The 18,083-nt window shown below is 43.4% G+C and overlaps 1 protein-coding gene across 1 annotated transcript in view; it reads left to right on the forward strand.

Annotated features, from left to right (window-relative positions):
- The first annotated feature begins 225 nt into the window (after nucleotides 1–225).
- Nucleotides 226–18,083, forward strand: part of LOC126095480 (probable 4-coumarate--CoA ligase 1) — a 165,161-nt gene continuing 147,303 nt past the window's right edge. The window contains exon 1 of the mRNA XM_049910271.1: nucleotides 226–374. The gene's annotated coding sequence lies outside the window, so the exon portion shown is untranslated. The remainder of the gene's footprint in view (nucleotides 375–18,083) is intronic.

The following is an 18,083-nucleotide window of genomic DNA, read 5'->3' on the forward strand; positions in this document are numbered from 1 at the left end:
AAACAAGATCTTCGAGATAAGGAAGAACAGACAAAAGAAAGACGTAAGAAGGTTAAGGGAAAATCTGTGATAAGACTTGTCCTCGCGCCTGGCTGACAAGAGCAGTTGTGAAGGCACTCACATCTTCGTAAACTCTGCTCCACAGATAACACTGTATAACTGACGCCTTCGCGAGTGCACTGCACCACTAACCTTCGCTCTTGGCTCGACCTTGTGATTACAACGCGACCTCAGCACTCTAACGCCGCAGCATTGTTGCCAGGGAGTGGGTGAGTCACATCATTGGTGTCAGACTTGGCTGCTATCACAGGAGTTTCGTGGTAGTGAAGCTACGTCTATAGCGCCGTTTAGCAGTACCAGCACAACGTGTTGTGGTGAGTGAACCTTTTTATACATTGAAGATCTCTGTCTTACGTATGTATACTTGCTTTGGGGCATGTCAATTCACAGAGGCATCAGTGTCTCCCTTAAATTGTTGTCTGTTAAACCACAAGAGACTGTGGTTTTCTCGCCGTCTGAAGGGAATTTATCCAGCACCAGTTCGGCACAAAGTTTGTAGAAAAAGAAGACTGCAATTAAACCACCTAGGGTCCTGCCACTGCAAAAGACATCAAGTGGAATTATTCCGTTCCTCGTTCCGGCCCATGCAGCTCTGTCGGCGGTAGGTTCACTTACAAGTGGAGCTGCAGCTGTGGCTAAAACGGTCAAAAACGTACAGAATGCACAAGCGCAACTAGAGGAAGCCAGAAGACCTAATCGGGCCATGGAAGCAGCAGCTATCGGAAACGGTCTCTACTTGAAACCATACAGGAAAGGACTAGGCCGCTTCATAAATAAAAAAAAGTCCTACCTGATCGAGCACTCTCGAATAAATCGCTCGTTAACATTGTTAAAGAAAAACTTCACATTCCTGGATTCCGTGGCGTCTTTATGCAGGATACATTACCAAAGGCCATGTGGCGGACTAATGAGTGCGGAATTGTAAATTTAGATGTTGCTGGGGGTCCAGGGACCCATTGAGTGGCGTATGTTAAGAAAAGTGCAAATACAGTACAATATTTCGATTCATTTGGGGATTTACAGCCGCCTGAAGAATTACAACGCTACCTCACCAGCAAAAGAATTATTTTCTACAATTTCCGGCGATATCAGGACTTTAACACATACCTGTGTGGGCATCTCTGCGTTATGTTCCTCATCACAGCCATGGAAAATTAGCCTTTGTCTGCATCAGCGCACCTTTGGAATGCGCGCAGTATTTAGACCGAGCGGTGAGAAGTCTGGAATGCGCGCTTTCTCCTCTCCTCGTAAGAGCCGGTGTGCGAACATCCACACATATAAAAGAGCCATCACTGAACGCACGCCCATCATCTGAGGTTTAGATGCAATGTCGTACACTCTGACTTTAAAAGAGCGAGGATCAGTATTACGTGCAAATTACTCTCCGCCAATTGATTTAAGTGCAGCGGACTGGAGTACTGCGTTGATTGGTGTGGAGACGTATAACAGCATTCCAAATATCACAAATAGCAACAATAAACTGCATCTGGAAATTGACCGTCGGAAGCAGATTCTACAAATACAATCTGGTGCCTATGATATTGATGATTTAAACGAAGTCTTAAAACAGTCAGGAAAAGGTATTGAACTACGCGCAAACATTAATACCCTTAAATATGAAATACGGACAGAGAGTGCTACAATCGACTTTAGACAGAGAGATTCAGTAGGACCACTGCTAGGTTTTGCAAAGGATCGTGTTTTGGTGAAGGACGAAAGTAAATTTTACTCATCGGATCAAGTTAGTAGATATACTACCAGTCAGCACAATCCACATTGAGTGCAACATTGCCACAAACTCATACCTCAATGATAAGTTGATTCACTCAATTTACGGACTCTTCCCTACAGTCGGTACTGGGTATAAAATACAGTAGCTCAAGCCCCCACAAACACCATATAACTCCCGGTGACAGTTCAGACATTGGATTACCTAGAACTACGTATTGTTAACCAGAATAATCAGCTTGTTAACTTTCGAGGCGAAAAGATCAATGTACGCTTGCATCTAAGTCGAGATGAGAGTAAGGTATAAAGCTAGCACACCGAGCAAACAACTCGTCAGTATATCGCGGAAGTGTAAGGTGATAACACGCCTTAATTACGTATTCCTTATTTCAGCAGGTTTCAAACCGCAAAATGACGTCGCTCAACGTAACTCAGTAGAGTATGATTGATGATCGAATTATACATCATGAATACCACTGACACAAACCCTACGCTTCACGCACATTTAACAAAAATGATGAAATTAGGATTGTTATCCAGCATCAGGACGCCATAACATTGCCTTGAAAGAGCTTCCTGTATCTGGATTGTACATTTAAGAAAGCTGATGGCACTGTGGTAACGCTATCGAAGCTCACGCGAAACGCTCTAGCACTCCTGTTTCAAGAGATACATTATGAAATTAACGGTATCGAAATAGATTGCACACGCAATGTTGGCATAACGTCAACCATTAAGATGTACGTTTCAGCCTCAGCCTCTGATTCAAACAGCATGGAAAATGCGGGATGGTTCATAGATGCGCCGGATGGTGACGGGGGGGGGGGGGGGGGGGGGGGTACAGCCGATTTACCTCATGCGGGCCATTAAAAATGCGTATGAGTTATTTTGAGGACATGCAGCAATTTATTATGAACGCTAAGTAGGAGCTTATTTTGGTGGGGAGTGCAAGTGATGCGAATTCATTCTTTCAAACAGCTGCAGAGAATGTTCAAATAAAGATTAATAGTATAGTATGGAAAATGCCTCATATCACTGTTGCTGACAAGGAACGCTTGAAGCTCTTAAAAGTTCTGAATGCCGGCACCTATCTACCACTAACCTTCCGATCATGGGAGCTTTTTGAATACCCAGTCCTACCTAGAGCATCCACACATACTTGGGCTATTAAAAGATCAGTGCAGTTGGAAGCACCTCGATTCATCATAATTGCATTTCAGACTCAAAGGTGTGGGAATGTATCAAAGACTCAACTGAATTTTACCACTGCAAGTTAACTAACGCCAGAGTCTACCTGAATTCCGAATACTATCAATAGGAGAATCTACATCATCAGTGGGACAGCAATGTGTACAGTTTGGCATTTGACATGTATGCGAGATTACGAGCATCTTGCTACGAAGGTGTTGAAAATGAAGGATGCCTACTGAGTCCGCAGAGTTTCAAGAAGCTAGCACCAATAATAGTGATTGACAGTTCAAAACAGAATGTGATAATTAAAACAGGGCGCTTCCCAGATCACATTGCAGCACATGCTCTAGTTCTGCATGATCGTGTTGTTAACTACAGCCTGCTCACTGCTGTAGTGCAACGAGTTGTACAAATTAATAGGCGCTCTGCTAGCTCTAAGGCAGAGCATGATGTTACCCCAAGGTGTGAGGATCGTAGCTGACATTCAAGGATTTTACTATGAAGGAAGCAGGTGATTCATAATTAAAGACTGTGCATTAACAGCATTCACACAAAGTGATGGATAATAGGAACATTTGCATCAAGAATTGCATCGCCAAAACCATTCAAGGAAGTTCGATGATCAGTGGACGGTGCATACAAAGGAGTCCAGCACTGTGAAACCACCTCAAACGCAGTCTCCGGCGCTGATATTAGCACATCGCTATCCTCTTCCAACATGCTGAGAAGCTGTACTACAGGATCCTGCGTGGAAGAGTCCAAGGTCACCACGTGTGCGGACCCCAACAGGTTGGAACCTGCTGATGCTGACGTCATGGGTGAAGCTAGCGGACAAAGAAGAATATTCATAAGCATAATATGCTGCTGCTACAGAAATAATAATAATAATAATTTTGAGAAATAGATACTTACTTTTCTGCTGCTTCCTCCTCCTATTCTGCTGCAGCTGCTGTGGTGACTGACGCTTCATCTTCACTGACTGACTGACCTGAACAGAGATCGAGCAGCTGCTTTGTCCTCCTTATATACCATTCACCTAGGTCATCATGATGCCGTGTTCATATTGGCTGAATCGTGTGATCACAGGACCTATCGAAGCGCCCTCTAGCGGTGAGCCCGTGAACTAGATCAATTCTTCAGTCTGCTGGATCGGAGGCAGTCGTCTCTTGTGGGCTGGGAGCTTATATGGTGTTTTTAGAAAAGGCAGACAGTTCCAACAATAGCAGATGTTTCCATGGGTTGGGTATTGCATCGTTAAAGCATTTCGCTGCAGCGAATTTGTTTGCAGGACCATATTCTTCCTCTTCATATGTTCGAGCATTAATGCGTGCTTCCATTCCGCATGAAGGAGGCTATGGGTGCAGTCCTCGACTGTATACTTACAAACAACACAAACAACATAGCTGTTGAACTCATCCCGCTCAAAACAGCAATAACTCATCGACAGAACACATTTGGCATGACTTCGAGGGGGGGTTGAGCACCTGATCTTCAGTGGTATATACGGAGTATACGAATATGCATAGATCGAAGCGAATTGACATCAACTGGACGTCTCTTCCGTTTTCTGAGAGTGAATGCTTCATGATGAATATCTCAGCAGTTTCGGCAGGCGCATGAGCATGTACTGGTTATAATATGCATCCTGGCTCCACCCCTCTGCATTGCCGAAATCTGCTGAACAGAATTCTTGTATTTATTCCACCTACACTCCTCCATTATCATACTCTTCCATACGTGATGTAGTGAACTGTGGCTACTCACCTCCCAAGAATGTCTACATGTAATGCAGCTATTGAAAGCTGCTCTATCCTTCACATTCATCTCGATGATCGAACACATGACCATGGTTTGACAACGACAGCACTGAATGTGCACTGCCAATTCCAGTCATCTGAGTGGCGAAAAAAAGAAAGTCCCTATCTTGGATAATGGTACTCAGCTGAAGTCAAGACAGCGTCCTCTGTGTACCAAGCCATGTGGTGGATACACTGGGTGTAGCTGTCTTGACGTCATTGTCGCCATCTTGGATGACGTCACTGTGGCAACCTCTGATGGCATGGATATGAACTAAGTCAGTTGCAGTCCAGACTCAGTGGCGAACACATCTGCTTGAAATTGGTTAAATAATTAGGACAAGTACATTTTTCCTTCCATTTTCCTAGATGTGACGCATTATCATCTTGGAATTTGAACTTCCTGCCATTTCCTGGGGCGGGGGAGGGGGGGGTGTTAGGTTAGTGGAGGTAGCACAATTGACCTTCTTCCCGCCAGAATACACCATCTTGGATGACATCAAGGTGGCGCTCTCTGCTGGCGACAATATCAGCTAAGCCAGTTGGGGTCTAGAGCTCGTGGAGAACACACATGCTTGAAACTGGTTACATAATAAAGACAAGTCCTTTTTTCCCGCCATTTTTCTTGGTGTGACACATTATCATGTTGGAATATGAACTTCCCGTCATTTTTCTGGGCCAGGGGGTAGCGGCACTTTCCCGCCAAAATTCAAGCTTCCCGCCAAAATCCGCCATCTTGGATGACGTCATCGCTGTCATCTTGGATAACGGTACTTTGTGGTAGCAACGGTGTAGTTCCAATACTCACTTTATGCAATTATTGATGCCTTTCATCACAAAGGTGAAAACTATCATACACTTGTCAAAAAATTGCATAACAGAAATATCACATTCAGTGAGCATTACTCTCAGCAGTCAGTGCATACTTGCTGTGCATGTTGTGAACACAAAAATTTCTTATAGCTGCGGTATCTGCACTTATTGTACTGGTTTTCTGAATGACCGCATTCACAGCACCTTTGTCTTTTTGAGCTTGGGTCCTCTACTACAGGCTGGACAGCGGCTGCATCTGGAAAAAGATTCTGAATATCTTGTCTGAGATTTCTTGGCAACGATAAGCACTGGGAACGTTGACGCAAGTAATCGTCAGCTAGATTACGTGCCAGAAGTTTCAGAAACTCACTGCGCCTAGTGCTGCTGTTATTTGCATTTATATCTGCAATTTTCATCATGGCATAAAAGATCACCATTGGCCATTGTTGGTTTTTCTTGACACATTGTAAATGCTGCATAGCGGATCGGCAGGATCAACTCCTGATTTGGATCCATTATAAAATGTCATCGTTTGTGGCTTTTTCTTATCGCCAGAACTGGCATCAGTTGCGTTATCGTGATGTGTCTGAACCGTCTTGTTTTTCTTGGCGACATATGACATTAGAGTTGAGTTTTTCTGAAACACAAACAGTGTTGTTCTTATTTCCCAGTTTCTTGTTTGCGTAAACTCTGGCGGAATCTCAGGTTTATTCTTCCTCATGGTTCCAACCAGAGTAACATTCTACTGAAGCAAGTAATCAGCTAATTCTAATGGTGTGAACCAATTGTCTACAGTTATACTATGTCCAGTTCCTGAGATCTCATTAGTGAGACGTTTTCACAACAAAAAATGTTCAAATGCGTGTGAACTTCTAAGGGACCAAACTGCTGAGGTCATCGGTCCCTACACTTACACGCTACTTAAACTAACTTTAACTAAATTATGCTAAGAACAACACACACACCCATGCCTGAGGGACGACTCGAACCTCCGGCGAGATGATTGGAAATTTGTGGTAAGGTCTTATGGGACCAAACGTCTGAGGTTATCGGTCCCTAAGCTTACGCACTACTTAATCTAACTTAAACTAACTCACGCTAAGGACGACACACACACCCATGACCGAGGGAGGATTCGAACCTCCAACGGGGGGAAGCCGCACGGTTTGACATCTGTTGGTTTGTTTCTAATTACAAATGGCCCTGTAGGCTGCTTACCAACGTAAATTTCCAGGTTGGCTGCGTAATACATCCTAGCATCCACCAAAGCAAATATTTTCAGCCCATACTTACTTGGTTTGCTAGGATGTACTGTCTGAAGAAAGCCGGCCGCGGTGGTCTCGCGGTTCTAGGCGCGCAGTCCGGAACCGCGCGACTGCTACGGTCGCAGGTTCGAATCCTGCCTCGGGCATGGATGTGTGTGATGTCCTTAGGTTAGTTAGGTTTAAGTAGTTCTAAGTTCTAGTGGACTGATGACCACAGCTGTTAAGTCCCATAGTGCTCAGAGACATTTGAACAATTTTTTTGTCTGAAGAAACACTTGCCTTTGAAAGCATCCAGCTTTTCATCAATAGTGCAGTACTCCCAAAAAGAATAAGCATTTTCACAATTTTTGACAAAGGAAGAAAACACCTCACATATGGGGGAAGAATTATCCAACTTCTTCCTTTCCTCTCAGATATCCTTGTTTCCGAACTTCAAGCAATACGATAGGAATCTAAATCGTTTTTCAGTCATTATCAAACGACACAACTCAATTCCGATTTTATTGGCTGCCCATATATCTTGGGCGTTAGTATGGTTATCTTTAATTGCAGCACATAAATACAATATTCCTGAAAGAGCTTTTACTTCAGATATGCCTGTCAGTTGAGCATCCCTTTATCTGGAATAATTTTTGTGTACTTCATAAATCTTTTTATTTGAGTGAACAACAGTACTAGAAAGTATATCACCATCGAAAAATAATTCCCTACATTCCATCGGAGTCCTGACATTCTTAGCGGTTCCTTTCACTTCTGGTAAATTAGTAACAACGTTTGTCGTGGAATACGAACATTTTTGGGGGGACACACTTTTGACCATTTTGTGGATTTGCTTCTTCCTACAAAACATTTGTCAACATATTCGTCAGTCACTCTGACTGGAGTCCACGTCTTGCTCAGTGTTCGAATCTTCTTCTATTGTTTCCACATTATCTTCTTCCACATCACTGTAAATATCAAATTCACCATCCGATTCATCATTTTCCTCGAACAACAGTCGGAGTACAATTTCCCTATCACGTTCATTTACCAAATTGTAGGTCTTCTGCAAAGTTATGTTGGATTTGAAGGTAAAAAATATCTGTTAGCGACAGCTGTTACTAACAAGTATTATAAACTACTACATTACATAAAAAATTTAATATATACCTCCAGTAACGGCAAAGGTCGTGTGGCATCTGGTAGATTCCAGCGATGCAGCTCCGGAAACACTCTCTTCCCTCCACCACTGTACGGCGACTAATGCAATATTGATGAGCTGAACACGTCTGTATTTAGTTAACTGGAAGGAAGATGGCACCACACGTCCGCCAGTGTGTCGGTTAAACAACACTGAGTTACCCAAGGATTTGTACCAGCCCTCGTCTATTTACCTACTTGATCCTCTGCTGTCTGCACTATTTCATCTCTCAAAGCTACCCATTCTTCTTCTACTGTATTTCTTTCCCCCATTCTTGTCAGTCGTTGCCTAATGCTCTGCCTGAAACTCTCTACAACGTCTGATTCTGACAGTTTATCCACGTCCCATCTCCTTAAATTCCCACTTTTTTTGTAGTTTGTTCAGTTTTAATCTACGTTCACGGGGGAGGGGGGTCAGGACATTACCCTGTTTAAAATAAAACGAATAGGAATAACAGATTCAATGTAACTGGAGTATAAATGAATGGTGGCCGACAATTTGTATCTATTTTTAAGAACATCGTTTTTCAACCATTTTTATGTTACGAACACCATGTACATTTCGTTTATGTTGATACTGATGTTGGTTTTTACACACCTGAGGGATTATTGTGCAATAATTATACTACTGGTTAGCATCCAGTAAACGCGGAGGTTTGCACCTTCTTGCTGTGGGTTAGATATTCTTCATATCTGTAATGACAACTTGTTTTTCCCCTTTATGTTTACATGGGAAACTACCAAAGAAGTTTTCCAAAGATAATCTGGTCTCCTGTAATAAGCCGTTAACTCGTGATCGATGTACTGTGTATCATAAGACGCAAAGTATTAGCGAAGATCTTTGAACAACTCTGCAATATTTATACCATGATAGTACTTACTTCTGTATACTGTCCTGTTAACTGATACCACTACAGAGTGCACTCTAAATGTCCTGTGCAGACTCACTATACTGGAATTTGTTACGTATTGTAACATCTGAGATTTATCCATTGTGAAATAATGAGATGAGAGCTAAACTGCTTTTAATCTTGTATGTTTTTTCGTTCGTTTTGTACCTCTTTATAATTTCTTAACATATTTCTCAGCACTATATTTATCTGTGTTTGCACCTCAAGGTTTTCAGTAGAGTAGCTGATGGTCGCATGCGCATTTCGTGAATTATTTGACGGCTGTTAACAGTCAGCTGACAAATATATCTCTTAGATATTTTAGCGTATATAGGAGTTTTCGAATGAGGGAGGGGAAGACGTTAGTTCCTTTCCTTAAGAGGTAGAGCACCAGCGGAAGTTGTATGGGTTGTGCTAACCCCGATGTTGCTCCCCATCATCAACTGAAGAGTAATACATGCCGCTCTCTTTCAACCGTCGGAGGCAGGGGCGTTGTTTTCTCGACAACCAGAAGTGTTGCTAATGAGTTACCAGTGGACATGAGATTGATTATTTATGTGTGGGAGACAAGAAACAAAGTTCGTAGACGCCAGGAAGCATTCGTAGAGCAGTGTAAAGAAGTGCAGGGTAACGAAATTCTCACTGAGGCACAACGTAATGCAAGGAACTGAGTCTGTCATAGCGCAAACTGATATTTCGAGGCGGCCGCGGTGGTCTAGCGGTTCTAGGCGCTCAGTCCGGAGCCGCGCGACTGCTACGGTCGCAGGTTCGAATCCTGCCTCGGGCATGGATGTGTGTGATGTGCTTAGGTTAGTTAGGTTTAAGTAGTTCTAAGTTCTAGGGGACTGATGACCATAGATGTTAAGTCCCATAGTGCTCAGAGCCATTTGAACCATTTGATATTTCGACTGGCGCAAATCACTGACATCATACGGTAGATTTTAATTCGTAGGAATAGAAGGTGGTTGGACGCAGGAGGGAAAATCTTAAGAACGGTATTTGGGACAGCAGATGACGAGATATCCAGTAGCTGAATAACATGGTTAGGCAAGTGCAAACGTTACAGACACTACCAAAGCTATAGTAAGGTGGCATACGACGCAGTTGTCAAACTTAGAGCAAGACGTTCTGAACACCAGGATGGTATGAGAGTTAACCATAGGGTTAGCTCAATACACCCAACATATAAGTGAAACAGTGACTTAGATGAAATACGAAAACAACTGAGCTTAGTGGATAGCAAACTAGGATTAGCTACACTCTTATAGCATTGGCAGATGGACTCAATAATGCAAGAGTTGATGTAGTGTTACTACGGGAAGCAGCCCACACAACGTAAACCGACAGTTAAGTTCGATATTACTCCCGGCACAACAGCTCTTGACAGGGACACAACTAACAGATAAGGAATTCGCTACTGAGCTCGAGACGCGGCAGAAGTGTCAGAGTAAAACAACAATGTTTTATCACGTAGCAAATGTTGAAGTAAATATGGACAGAGCGAAGTTCGACTACCAGTGGTAGGGATGAACGCGTAGTATCGATGTTACACGGTTGACCCTTATCCTGTGATACGAGCAGTCGTGGGAAAATGGGTACAAGTAAGGACGAGAGAGGTGTTAATTATTTCTCAGCATGGACACGCTCACGCTCTTGTGTCACTAAGGGACCTACAGAGAAGGGTAGTCTGATTGATGAACGTGAGAGATGCAACTGTTTTTGGGGAAAACAAAGGCAACGGAATATTGGAAAAAAATATCGGCATTACGGCTTCATTATCAAAATTTCGTATCTGCACCAGAAACTTCAACTATGAACTTCTGCAGTGTATGAAAACCTCAGGGCATTGCAAAGAAAGAGTTAAGTATAATGATATTTTGACGAACGGCGCTACTTGTGAGATAGCGGTGACGAACTTTCGCATCCCAGCTACGCTTCTGGGTACGACTGTACTCCATTCACTCCCTCGGCATTGTATTGGCTAGAGAAACCGTCTGAAGTATTACCAACACAGAACCTAACGTTCTTTGACAACACCCTGAATCCTGATCTCATACATCCTGTAGACACATTGAAAGCCTCTTAGCAGGCCAAAATATCCATGGGATAAATGTTACGACATATTCAACAATACCGGGAGAACCGACGCCGAGACGCGCTAACCACAAGCTTTGTAACCACTAGATTTGCCGAGCGAGGTTGTGCAGTGGTTAGTACACTGGACCCGCATTCGGGAGGACGACGGTTCAAACCTGCGCTTCGCCATCCTGATTTAGGTTGTCCTGATTTCCCTAAAATCGCCTCAGGTAAATGTCCGGATGGTTCTTTTGAAAGGGCACGGCCGACTTCCTTCCCCATCCCTTCCTGCTCCGATGGGACCGATGACCTCGCTGTTTGGTCCGCTTTCTCGAAGTAACCTATCAGCCAACCACTAATTTGCCATATTACTGATAGCAATATGCCTACTTTACTTCTGTCTCAAATGTGAACGTATCCGTCCTCCAGACCCACCAACACATCAGATACCTATCGAATGGTTAGCCAGTGTAAACCAAGAAATTTAGTATAAGAAAATCGTAATTCAGTAAAACTTGTACCAAGAAAATAAGGATAATGGGACGTAAATGAAAAATAAGCTCACCAAACCAAAAGTCTAGAATAATAATAATACAGAATTAAGAAACGACCCATGTATGCCAGCTCCCAAGAGAGAAAGAGTGTAGAGTATAAACAGGGGTAAAATTCGAGACGAATTTCTTGATATAGAGGTGGAATGTTACGCACTAGAATAGTTTTATAGGGCAGCATTAATATTTTGTTAAAGGTCTCTCACTTGAGCTCGGAACTGAAGATGTTATTTTGACAGGGCGTGGCATCAGTGCAACAGGTCTCGGAACGGGGCGGACAGAAACGCAAGCACCACCGCAATACTTAACAGGGAGGGCACAGTGAGGTAACAATATGTAAGCTCACCAACTGAGCACCATTACAAAATAAGCCAGCATGGCACGAGGATTCACTGACGAGTCAACAGCACTCCCTCACCGGATGTGTGCTCGCATCTGGCTGCCGATTGGAACTCTGAAGAAAGTCATACCTTTATAAACTCTGCCTGATTAACAAGTGTTATTACAGGTAACACTCTATCACTGATAACACCGGACGTAAGCTGGACCACTCACCCCACTCTACGTTGGACCTCATAATCATAAGGCGACCACCGCATTCTGACGCCGTAACATTGGTGCCAAGGAGTGGCCCGGTAGCAACGATACCTTAAAGACACGATCACTTTCTGTCATGGCGATACTGGACGCCTAAACTTTGGATTTCTCTTCGTAATTCTTGTTTGTATCTTGATGTTGTTGTGGTCTTCAGTCCTGAGACTGGCTTGATGCAGCTCGCCATGCTGCTCTATCCTGTGCAAGCTTCTTCATCTTCCAGTACTTACTGCAACCTACATCCTTCTGAATCTGCTTACTGCATTCATCTCTTGGTTCCCCTCTACGATTTTTACCCTCCTCACTGTCCTCCAATGCTAAATTTGTGATCCCCTGATGCCTCAGAACATGTCCTACCAATCGGTCCCTTCTTCTTGTCACGTTGTGCCACAAACCCCTCCCCAATTCTATTCAATACCCCCTCATTAATTATGTGATATACCCATCTAATCTTCAGCATCTTTCTGTAGCACCACATTTCGAAAGCTTCTATTCTCTTCTTGTTCAAACTATTTATCGTCCATCTTTCACTTCCATACATGGCTACACTCCATACCAATACTTTCAGAAACGACTTCCTGACACTTAAATCTAAACTCGATGATAACAAATTTCCCTTCTTCAGAAACGCTTTCCTTGTCATTGCCAGTCTCCATTTTATATCCTCTCTACTTCGACCATCATCAGTTATTTTGCTCCACAAATTGCGAAACTCCTTTACTACTTTAAGTGTCTCATTTCCTAATCTAATTCCCTCAGCATCACCCGACTTAATTCGACTACATTCCATTATCCTCGTTTTCCTTTTGTTGATGTTCATCTTATATCCTCCTTTCAAGACATTGTCCATTCCGTCCAACTGCTCTTCCAAGTCCTTTGCTGTCTCTGACAGAATTACAATGTCATCTGCGAACCTCGAAGGTTTTATTTCTTCTCCATGAATTTTAATATTTACTCCGAATTTTTCTTTTGTTTCCTTTACTGCTTGCTCAATATACAGATTGAATAAGAGACTAAAACCCTGCCTCACTCCCTTCCCAGCCACTGTTTGCCTTTCGTGCCCCTCGACTCTTATAACTGCCATCTGGTTTCTGTACAATTTGTAAAAAGTCTTTCGCTCCCTGTATTTTATCCCTGTCACCTTTAGAATTTGAAAGAGAGTATTCCAGCCAACATTGTCAAAAGCTTTCTAAGTCTACAAATGCTAGAAACGTAGGTTTGCCTTTCCTTAATCTTTCTTCAAAGATAAGTCGTAAGGTCAGTATTGCCTCATGTGTTCCAACATTTCTACTGAATCCAAACTGATCTTCCCCGAGGTCGGCTTCTACCAGTTTTTCCATTCGTCTGTAAAGAATTCGAGTTAGCATTTTGCAGCTGTGACTTATTAAACTGATAGTTTGGTAATTTTCACATCTGTCAACACTTGCTTTCTTTGGGATTGGAATTATTATATTCTTCTTGAAGTCTGAGGGCATTTCGCCTGTCTCATACATCTTGCTTACCAGATGGTAGAGTTTTGTCAGGACTGGCTCTCCCAAGGCCGTCAGTAGTTCTAATGGAATGGTCTACTACCGGGTCCTTGTTTCGACTTAGGTCTTTCAGTGCTCTGTCAAACTCTTCAAGCAGTATTATATCTCCCATTTCATCTTCATCCACATCCTCTTCCATTTCCTTTTCCGGTCTGTATATTATGAGATACACGAGGGTTGGAACTTAAATAGTGGCAACTTTTTATTCACAACCGATACAAAGAAGTTACATGTTTGAACCTATTAATGTCCTTCAAAGTCGTCACCAGCGTTGTATAGAACCCGTTGCTAGCGATGTGGAAGGCATAGTAATGAGCATGTTCTATTGATGCTGCGAATAAAGCGATCTACTGCCTGTCGAATCTCTGGAACAGTTCTGAAGCGAATGCCACGAAGTGGTTCCTTCATCTTCGGAGTCAAATCAAAGTCGCAAGGACTTAAGTCCGAGGAGTATGGTGGATGGTACAGTACTTCCCAGCCCCATCGACCGAACAGAGCAGCCACAGCTTGCGCTTATGTGCCCGCGCATTGTCGTGAAAAATGATGGGTGCTTTGCGCAGAAAGTGTCGCCGCTTCTTTCGCGAAGCTGGTCGCAGGTGATGCTCCAAAAACCAACAGTAATATTCTGCATTGATGGTTTGCAGTGGAGGAACGTAATGCGTTAGGATAACAAAATCACAGTCGTACACGAGAATCACCATAACTTTGAACCGCTCCATTCGCACCATCAACGGAACAGGCTCTGCTAATTTTGTACTATGCCTTCCACATCGCTGGCAACGCGTTCTAATCCACGCTGGTGACTACTTTGAAGGACAGTAACAGGTGCAAACATGTAACTCTTTTGTATCGGTTGTGAATAAATACTTGTCACCACTTAAGTTCCAACCCCTCGTATTTGAAAAAAGGTTATTCTTCCTCCTCCAGCTCCTTGTAAACAGTGTGAAACTCTACTTCAGAGTCTGAATGTTTTAATTTTCTTGGTACCCAAACTAAGACATTGGAGTAGCTAAATAATTTTGATTGTTTAAAAAGTGGAATGTAATTCCTTGGGGCCGGCCGGGGTGGCGGAGCGGTTCTAGGCGCTACAGTCTGGAACCGCGCGACAGCTAAGGTCACAGGTTCGAATCCTGCTTCGGGCATGGATGTGTGTGATGTCCTTAGGTTAGTTAGGTTTAAGTAGTTCTAAGTTATAGGGGACTGATGACCTAAGAAGTTGAGTCCCATTGTGCTCAGAGCCATTTGAATCATTTAATTCCTTGGGTCACAGGTCTTTTGTTTTCACTTTTGGTACCTTATTCCCTCACGACGTATATTTCTAGCATTCCCTTTCGTACAATTAATTATCCAGTTGATAGTCACGGTTTGTTTTTGCATCTACATCTACATCTACATCTACATTTATTCTCCGAAGGCCACCCAACGGTTTGAGGCGGAGGGTACTTTACGTGCCACTGTCATTACCTCCCTTTTCTGTTCCAGTCGCGTATGGTTCGCGGGAAGAACGACTGTCTGAAAGCCTCCGTGCGCACTCGAATCTCTCTAATTTTACATTCGTGATCTCCTCTGGAGGTATAAGTAGGGGCAAGCAATATATTCGATACCTCATCCAGAAACGCACCCTCTCGAAACCTGGCGAGCAAGTTACACCGCCATGCAGAGCGCCTCTCTTGCAAGTCTGCCACTTGAGTTTGCTAAACATCTCCGTAACGCTATCACGGTTACCAAATAACCCTGTGACGAAACGCGCCGCTCTTCTTTGGATCTTCTCTATCTCCTCCGTCAACCCGATCTGGTACGGATCCCACACGAATGAGCAATACTCGAGTATAGGTCGAACGAGTGTTTTGTAAGCCACCTCCTCTGTTGATGGACTACATTTTCTAAGGACTCTCCCAATGAATCTCAACCTGGTACCCGCCTTACCAACAATTAATTTTATGTTATCATTCCACTTCAAATCGTTCCGCACGCATACTCCCAAATATTTTACAGAAGTAACTGCTACCAGTGTTTGTTCCGCTATCATACAATCATACAATAAAGGATCCTTCTTTCTATGTACTCGCAATACATTACATTTATCTATGTTAAGGGTCGGTTGCCACTCCCTGCACCAAGTGCCTATCCGCTGCAGATCTTCCTGCATTTCGCTACAATTTTCTAATGCTGCAACTTCTCTGTATACTACAGCATTATCCGCGAAAAGCCGCATGGAACTTCCGACACTATCTACTAGGTCATTTATAAATATTGTGAAAAGCAATGGTCCCATAACACTCCCCTGTGGCACGCCAGAGGTTACCTTAACGTCTGTAGACGTCTCTCCATTCATAACAACATGCTGTGTTCTGTTTGCTAAAAACTCTTCAATTCAGTCACACAGCTGGTCTGATATTCCGTAGGCTCTTACTTTGTTTATCAGGCGACAGTGCGGAACTGTATCAAACGCCTTCCGGAAGTCTAGGAAAATAGCATCTACCTGGGAGCCTGTATCTAATATTTTCTGGGTCTTATGAACAAATAAAGCGAGTTGGGTCTCACACGATCGCTGTTTCCGGAATCCATGTTGATTCCTACAGAGTAGATTCTGGGTTTCCAAAAACGACATGATACGCGAGCAAAAAACATGTTCTAAAATTCTACAACAGATCGACGTCAGAGATATAGGTCTATAGTTTTGCGCATCTGCTCCACGACCCTTCTTTAAGACTGGGACTACCTGTGCTCTTTTCCAATCATTTGGAATCTTCCGTTCCTCTAGAGACTTGCGGTACACGGCTGTTAGAAGGGGGGCAAGTTCTTTCGCGTACTCTGTGTAGAATCGGATTCGTATCCCGTCAGGTCCAGTGGACTTTCCTCTGTTGAGTGATTCCAGTTGCTTTTCTATTCCTTGGACACTTATTTCGATGTCAGCCATTTTTTCGTTTGTGCGAGGATTTAGAGAAGGAACTGCAGTGCGGTCTTCCTCTGTGAAACAGCTTTGGAAAAAGGTGTTTAATATTTCAGCTTTACGCGTGTCATCCTCTGTTTCAATGCCATTATCATCCCGGAGTGTCTGGATATGCTGTTTCGAGCCACTTACTGATTTAACGTAAGACCAGAACTTCCTAGGATTTTCTGTCAAGTCGGTACATAGAATTTTACTTTCGAATTCACTGAACGCTTCACGCATAGCCCTCCTTACGCTAACTTTGACATCGTTTATCTTCTGTTTGTCTGAGAGGTTTTGGCTGCGTTTAAACTTGGAGTGAATCTCTCTTTGCTTTCGCAGTAGTTTCCTAACTTTGTTGTTGAACCACGGTGGGTTTTTTCCGTCCCTCACAGTTTTACTCGGCACGTACCTGTCTAAAACGCATTTTACGATTGCCTTGAACTTTTTCCATAAACAATCAGCATTGTCAGTGTCGGAACAGAAATTTTCGTTTTGATCTGTTAGGTAGTCTGAAATCTGCCTTCTATTACTCTTGCTAAACAGGTAAACCTTCCTCCCTTTTTTTATATTCCTATTAACTTTTATATTCAGGGATGCTGCAACGGTCTTATGATCACTGATTCCCTGTTCTGCACTTACAGAGTCGAAAAGTTCGTGTCTGTTTGTTATCAGTAGGTCCAAGATGTTATCTCCACGAGTCGGTTCTCTGTTTAATTGCTCGATTTAACTTTCGGATAGTGCACTCAGTATAATGTCGCTCGATGCTCTGTCCCTACCACCTGTCCTAAATATCTGAGTGTCCCAGTCTATATCTGGTAAATTGAAATCTCCACCTAAGACTATAACTTGCTGAGGAAATTTATGTGAAATGTATTCCAAATTTTCTCTCAGTTGTTCTGCCACTAATGCTGCTGAGTCGGGAGGTCGGTAAAAGGAGCCAACTATTAACCTAGCTCGGTTGTTGAGTGTAACCTCCACCCATAATAATTCACAGGAACTATCCACTTCTACTTCACTACAGGGTAAACTACTTCTAACACGCCATCACCGGTTGCATGTAATCTATCCTTTCTAAACACCGTCTGTGCCTTTGTAAAAATTTCGGCAGAATTTATCTCTGGCTTCAGCCAGCTTTCTGTACCTATAACGATTTCAGCTTCGGTGTTTTCTATCAGCGCTTGAAGTTCCGGTACTTTACCAATGCAGCTTCGACAGTTTACAATTACAATACCGATTGCTGCTTGGTCCCCGCATGTCCTGACTTTGCCCCGCACTCTTTGAGGCTGTTGCCCTTTCTGTACTTGCCCGAGGCCATCTAACCTAAAAAACCGCCCAGTCCACGCCACTCAACCCCTGCTACCCGTGTAGCCGCTTGCTGCGTGTAGTGGTCTCCTGACCCATCCAGCGGAACCCGAAACCCCACCACCCTATGGCGGAAGTCGAGGAATCTGCAACCCACATGGTCGCAGAACCGTC

Source organism: Schistocerca cancellata, chromosome 8, assembly GCF_023864275.1.
Source record: "Schistocerca cancellata isolate TAMUIC-IGC-003103 chromosome 8, iqSchCanc2.1, whole genome shotgun sequence".
Lineage (NCBI taxonomy): Eukaryota > Metazoa > Arthropoda > Insecta > Orthoptera > Acrididae > Schistocerca > Schistocerca cancellata.